This window comes from Lissotriton helveticus, chromosome 2_1, assembly GCF_964261635.1.
Source record: "Lissotriton helveticus chromosome 2_1, aLisHel1.1, whole genome shotgun sequence".
Lineage (NCBI taxonomy): Eukaryota > Metazoa > Chordata > Amphibia > Caudata > Salamandridae > Lissotriton > Lissotriton helveticus.
In genome coordinates this window covers 10,079,137-10,085,136 of record NC_136059.1, presented here as the reverse complement: position 1 = coordinate 10,085,136, position 6,000 = coordinate 10,079,137, and positions in this window count along the sequence as shown.

The following is a 6,000-nucleotide window of genomic DNA, read 5'->3' as shown; positions in this document are numbered from 1 at the left end:
TACACACCCACGCATCAGCTACGCTCCATGGGCCAGCATCGGGCGGTCATTCCCCGAGTTAAAAGAGCACGGGCTGGAGGGCGCTCATTCTGTTCTTTCGCTCCGAAGCTCTGGAAATCTCTCCCTGTGAGTATTAGAAGTATCCAAAGCCATGCAATATTCCGTACAGCCATAAAAATGGATCTTTTCTCTGTATAATCAGCCGCTCTGTGGGTCACTCAGTTAGCCTATGACAGTTGCATTTCAGCCCTGGGGTGCCCCTTTGCTGGGACAGCTGTGCGCTCTATAAAACATATAACATAACATAACATGAACAAGTGAGCTGGTTTCTGAGTGGTTGCAGCAATGAGTATAGTACCTGCTACTGCAACCTACCATCCCCAAAATTAAATTTCACAAGGCTTAAAAAACTCACATATGTGTGCTTTGTTTTTTAATTGATTGGAATGAAGTACAGTCTGACATGCTACATGCAGTGATTATAAACTGGTACAAATGAATACATTTGTTTACATATTTTAACACCGAAAAAGAGAAGTCCGGCTGTATGGGGCACCAGCACATGGCAGGCCATGGTACTGCATATTTTCTTGACTAAAAGGGGCCCTTTGCCCGTTTGTAATTACCTGCCAGTTGTTTTACGAATCAGCGGACGGGGACAGAGAGGACAAGAGAGGACGACAAGCCCCAAGCTGCCACGCAGGCTCAGCGTCATTAACCAGCGCCCGGGGGGGGCGCATTTACCGCCGACTCAACTCCCGCAGCGTGGGACGCACGCGGGTGTGCCCGGGCACTGCCGGGCAAAGCCCGGGCCAAGCGCGGGCCCGTCCGTGCCTGTCTTAGGCCGGAAGAGGCCGGGCCGGGCCATCCCTCCAACCTCCCAGATACGGGGACAAACCCTGAAAAATGAATAAGGTACTGTAATATTGTTACGGTTTGGATATTCTCTGACATTTGGACTCCTGTCACTTTATGATACTGCATTGAAGAATTCAAGAGACCACAGGCTGCAAGTCAAATTGGTCACTGCTATTTGCACCTTGTACTGCACTGAAGCACTTAAGAGACTATAGGCTGCTAGTCAAATTGGACTTTGCTATTTGCACTTTGGGGCAGATTTATGATGACTGGCGCATCCCCAGGGATGCGCCAGTCATCCTGCGCCACTGCTCCGCCACCCATGGTGCGCCGCATTTATAATGCGGCGCACCATGGGGCAAAAACGGCACAGATGCGTGACGCATCTGTGCCGTAAAGGTGGCGCACTGCTGGAGCTGCGTCGCAAGCGCGACGCAGCTCCAGCAAGGCTCGGGGGTGCCCCATCTCCACAATGCTGCGTCAAGACCTACGCCTGCTTCAAGCAGGCGCAGGGTTTTGACGCAGCATTGTCCTGAAAGTGACTGAGTGAAATATCATAGATTTCACTCAGCCACTTTTAGGAGGCGTTCCTGCGCAGGAACACCCCCCCCTGCGCTGGAACGCCTCCTTATGGCGCAGGGCTTTACAACGTGACGCATCTCCTAGATGCGTCACGTTGTAAATAGGGCACATTGTTTGCGCCGCAGTTGCGTCAAATAAAGTGACGCACCGGCGGCGCAAGGCCTTCATAAATCTGCCCCTTTGTATTTTGCACACGCTTGGCTCTTACTTAGCTTTTTGCCAGTTTATTGGATTTTATACATTTTTAATTCATATTGGCTATTTATTATTAAGGGGCCCTGTACTTCCAGGTTTTAGGTAGTGTTTTCCCGTCTGGGTCACTTTGAGGTAACAGGATTATAGGGCTGAGCTGATTTTGAGTGAGTCTTATCTTTCAGCGGAAATATAAAATGGGGGAAAGGAAGCAAGCAGCTAGCCATACATTTAAAGCCCCGAGTAAACATAGGAAAGTTAACATGTCTTTATTGACCTATCTAACGGGCTGTGGGAGATATCGAGAGACAAATCATATCTGTGGAGGAAAAAATAATTATTGATTCGGTCATCTCGCCCCCACAACAACAACAGGCTATGGCCAGCAAAGAGATATGTGAAGTAAGTCTTGTAGAAACAGAGAGGAATGAGTTACCAGACTTAGATAGCCAAGGCAAAAGTAATAATGGGTGCATTCAGATAATTGATGACGATATCTTAGCTGATACTGCGGAAACAGAACAGTCAATCTTAAGAAAAAAAGGTCACAATTTGCCCAAAGGAGCAGTAGTAAATAACAATCGCGTGGCTATTGATTTCATCCATCCCATTCCAGCTAACACCCCAAAATCCACCAAGTCTCAGACCAAAAGGCTGTACGCTAAAACACATGGGGGTAGGAACAAGATACCGAGGGACCAGGTCACACTAAAAGGTGGAAACACAGCAATTATAGCCCGCAGTGATGCAGCAGAGATACTTCTAGCTATAAAAGCCCTCGAAGTATCAATGTTGGAATCAATTAATTCCCTCAGTTCAAGGTTTGATGAGATTGAAATTGATGTAGGAAAATTTCTTGGGGATTATTAGAAGAATGTAATATGAATTGGTGTATTAAAACAGAAACCTCCGGGAAATACGGGGCAACCGGAAGGGCTCAGTAGTATTGCTATGACTAGCTCGAGGAACAAGAAAACCACTGAAGCCGGTGAACGGGGCGATTGCTATGACCAACGTACAACTATATCTTTCCCTTGTGTGAATACCCACTTATTAATAGAAGAAAGAACTCAATATACAAACTAATGTGGGGTGGGCCAGAAACTGGGGGCTGAACCAAGGGCTGGAACAAATTTCAACAGGGGGGTAAAAAATGTGAACGAGGAGTCTGATAAAATACAAACATTGAATCTCCCCCCAGCGGCAACACCCTACATTATTATTTTAGCCGATGTTCCTAAATTGCCACGAGACACTGAAGAAACTTGGCCCGCATTGAGAAATAAAACAATTAACTGGCGGGTCAAAAGGACAGGTCCAACAAATGCCCTCTTCAAATAATTCAAGATGGTGAGGAGGGTGGCCTGGGTGAGCAAACGTAATAAAACCTCCAAAGGGGACTGTATAGTGCTTTCGCTGGGTGCACCTACCTTAGTTAGAGAAGTCCTAACAAGACTGTGTAGATCAAATCTCTTTGATAGTAACATTTTAGTGTGCCCCTTGGGGTTCTTCTACCCGCCCCACAACTTCAATTTACCGGCCAAGTGTGACAGGCCAAGTGGGAGACAGGCGGGAACAGCTTATTCTGTAGCCGTGTCAAATAGATTTGGCCCCCTTAGTCTTTTGGACGGAATCGATTGACATCTAACCACTAGGGGTAGTAACGTATCTGGATATTCATCGAATTCCGATAATTCCGATACTAAGACCACTCAGAAAAGGGATATTGTGGCTGAAATAGAAAGCACCCCAGCTAATATTAGTGGTTCCCAGCCCTTAAAAGAAAACCCAGTAGGGATATATAGAATCCAGTTCTGGAACGTGGCGGGCCTAAAAAAGAAGGCTAATGACCCGGCATTGTTAACCTTTATTGACAAATACAACGTCCTCTGTCTCCAAGAAACCTGGGCAATAGAAAGCATACTTATTAATGGGTTCAAGACATACCATACACCAGCGATCCAATCCCCTAGTGGTAGGTCAAAAGGTGGTTTATGTGTATACATTTCGAATTGACTGGCTACATATAGGAGCGCCATGGTTAGTTCCGAAATTTTTTATCTGACTGTCCTCATCCAGTTGGACAGTAACAATGCTTTGTTTCTCGTAAATTTTTACAATAATATTGAAATAGACCATCTAGATTTTGTTTTAGGAAAGTTAAGTCGAGAGATGGCCAAATCTGAATTAAATCCTGACGTTGAAACCATACTGTTAAATAACTCCACAAAGCTGGGTATGGTTGTTGAGGTTTATTTACAGCACAGCAACACAGCTAACAGCTTCCAGGTCCACAGGAACAGTGCAACTGCTCCCAGACTTGGAGGATGGTAGTGTTCTAAGAACACTCAAAGAATAACAAGGAAACTTAAAGGTACAGGATAAAATATACAAACATGAAATGTAACACACCTCCCTTCAATACAAATAGAAATGACAGGAAATCATGTTACATAATCATTGAACTTAACAGGACCCAATCTCGAGCGATCAGAGGACTTGACTCTTGAAGCAATGCAATTATTGGTATTGTTTTGAGAACATGGGGAAACAATTAAATGCGAAGTGGGACACTTTGCAACCCGCCTGATGTTCCAGAGTCTACCATCTTGAGTGATAACACTATTGCTAAAGATTTTAACTATTTTCATGGGTTTTCCAAACTTGTTGGAACATTTCGGAATTAAACCAGGTTTCTTAATTCTAACCACATCACCCACAGCAAAGTTAGGAGACTTAACATTCCATTTTTTATCATACCATTCTTTAGACTTAGCTTGTTTAGTTTCAACTTTCTGCGCAGCTAAATCAACCAAATTTTCAGAGAAAGATCTGTTTGCACACTTATCTCTGAACCACCATGGACATATGGACGAAATAGGATCACGTCCCTTGAGTAAACGAAAAGGGCTAACTTCAGTAGTGGAATGGGGAGTAATCCTATAGGACCAAAGTTTCTCCCTTAAACCTGTTTTCCAATCTGAACCCATTTTTGAAACATCAGAAATGAAACCTTTCAAAACCCTATTAAAGCGTTCTACAAGGCCGTTTTCATGTGGTTCATAATAAGAGACTGTATGGTGTTTTATAGAATGTAATTTGAGAAAATCCTCCATTTCCATTGATGTGAGTTGAACACCATTATCAGTGACTAAAACAGAAGGGCAGCCTTCTCTAGCAAAAACTTCCTTAAAAAATTCCACAACCATACCGGTGGAAGCAGAGGAAACGAACTTGACTTCTGGCCATTTAAAATGATAATCAATCAAAACAAGGGCATATCTAGAATCAGCAGGAAGACACATAAATGGACCAGAAATATCAAAGGAAATTTTTTTCCAAGGTGTTGTAGGCCAAGAAGTAGTTGTCATTTCCCATACAAACAATACATTCTCTGACTTTGTGTTCCACCAAACGATCCAAGGATGGCCACCAAAAAAAATTCCTGATCAATCTTTTCATGGCAGACATTCCAGGATGAGATTTGTGTGCAATATCTAAAATTACACTTTGCACATTGAAAGGTGGAACGCATTTAGCAGATTTGAAAACCAAATTATTCTCCAATTCCAACTCATTTGAAATATTAAAAAATGGCATAAAGTCCTCCTTTAACAATTTCTTTTCCGGCCATCCTTCTTGTATAAATTTTTTTAAAGATTGCAAAGTGAGATCTAGGTTATCAGATTTTTCCCACATTTCTTCAGAAATCTCAGTAAAGGAAGTAGCAAGAACATCTTGTAATAACATTACAACATCTGAATCTCTAGAATACTTATTAACAGAACTTTCACATGGATGGCGAGACAAAAAATCTGCAACAACATTTCTTTTTCCTGGAACATATTCTGGAGTGAAAGAATATTCTTGGAGTCTGGATGTAAGTCTGGAGATGCGAGCTGTGGAATTCCAACCTCCACCAGGAGAAAGAATATTAACTAATGGTTTGTGATCAGTTCTTAACACAAACTTACTTCCCCATATAAAATTTCTGAAATGCTCAATTGCCCATACACAAGCCAAAAGTTATTTTTCAATGACCGCATATCTGCGTTCAGTATCATTGAGAGTGCGAGATGCAAAACATACATTCCATTCATCTTGACCTGATCTTTGTGATAAAACTGAACCAATGCCATACATACTAGCATCTACAGTGATAACACACATCTTATTTAAGCAAAAAGGTTTAAGAGTAGGAGCATGTAAAATGTCGTTTTTTATGAGATCAAATGCCACCTGTTGTTCTTTTTCCCAAATAAATTCATTTCCATGTCTCAACAATTTTCTTAGTGGCTCCATCTTGGTGGCAAAGTTATTGACACATTTACTATAATATTCGCACATACCTGCAAATGATAACAACTG